We start from the raw sequence: 1758 nt of genomic DNA, 5'->3' as shown, positions 1-1758 counted from the left end.
CTCAAGCATAACGATTATGAAGATGGCACAGGACCAGGCAGTGTTTCCTTCCGTTGTACATAGGGTTGCTATGAGTTGGAACTGACTTGATGGCACCTCACAACAACAACTTCAATTTTAAGCATTGTGCTTAAAAAACTTTTTTTTTAAGTGGATTATGCCATGTAATCTTTGCAAAACACCCTAGAAACCGTATTATTATTCTGGCATCATGTATTTGTCATAACGATACAGGGAGCCAGCAAATAGGAAAAAGCCTTTGTATTCTGAAAAGTGCTCTAGAAACATAAGTGATCCATTAGTAGAACATGAAATTCTACTTCTAACAAAGCACATTTACTAAAAATATGTTGGGTTCCTATTTTCTACCTACATACTAAAATTATAAGAATCATTATTTCATTGATGTAGGCAGACTGCAAAATAAATAAACATTTACTTTTCTTTTATATAGTAATAATCACCTATAATAGCAAGAAGAATCAATTGGATCAGGTAAAACTACGCCACCACAAATTAAATATATTTGATAGAGTTGAGTGACTACAGGTAGAAATTTTAAAACAACTATTTTAGGAATATGAAATAAGGTTTGAATGAATAGACATACACCAATATACCAAAATGGCAGAAATGTTTTCCTCCATTTCATTCATTCACTTATTGATGTTACTGTTATATAATCATTTATTTATTGATAGCAATTGTCATAGCAATCTCAATATACCATTTTTTCTTCTGCTCCCTTAAAAAAGTTCAGCTAAAGGTCATCTATAAATGTAAGCTGATGAAACTAAAAACAATTTACCTCAAAAAAGAACATAACCAAGTAGCATTTACAATTTCAGTAACTGGTTTGGTCAAACTAGAATAATAAAAACAGTGCAGTATTTGCTCGACTGATTAAAAGGAAAACATGAGAACATAATTGAAAGGTAAAACTCTACTATGCATGTGGGAAATGAAGACAGAGTCCTACTTGCAACGAATGAAATTCATTGGAATGGATTCACGAGTCAATCCTCAAAAAAAATTAAAACAAAGCCTATGTATTTAAGCTAGAGGCATGTATTTTTAAGAGAGAAAATGCACTGCAGAAAAAGTTATATAGTTAAAAGTCCATTACAAATAATTACCTGCTAACACCAACAACAAAATCCAGCAATGAATTTCATGATCAATCAATATATCAATATCTGAGCACAGAAATTGCTGTTAAATGTTATCCATCATGCGGTTAAAGCTAAAAGAGGAATGTATAACAAAGGAGATTATTACTTATTATATATCTTCACCACGTGTTACAAGTTATACTGAAAAATATTAATGTGTACTTTTAAAAAGTCACTAGAGAAAATGCATATAAAACAAGACAGTATACTTGGAGAACTTACTCACTGAGAACCACAGTCAATTACCCCAAAATGCCCAAATTTTCCAGCCCTGAGTGGACGAGAATGGATCTTGAATTTAATACTACTAACGACAACATTGATGGTGATTTACACCTATTTAGTGCCAACTTACCAGGCAGGTGGGATGCTTACAGCTTTTTTGTGGTTTTATGTAATTCAGTTTTCACAACAAACCTAACAGGTCATTGCTACTTTTAATTCTACACCTCAGATTTGTCTTCAGAATTAAATGAGACAGCATAAACTTATTTAGGGAAACCCAAGAGCCACAAAGAAACACATATTCTGATCAATCGTTGCCAAACTGCATCCTTTTATGAAGTGTTGATTTCCTATTTAGAAC

The sequence above is a fragment of the Trichechus manatus genome, unplaced genomic scaffold (genome assembly GCF_000243295.1).
Source record: "Trichechus manatus latirostris isolate Lorelei unplaced genomic scaffold, TriManLat1.0 scaffold00079, whole genome shotgun sequence".
NCBI classification, from domain to species: Eukaryota; Metazoa; Chordata; class Mammalia; order Sirenia; family Trichechidae; genus Trichechus; species Trichechus manatus.
This window is presented reverse-complemented; position numbering follows the sequence as displayed.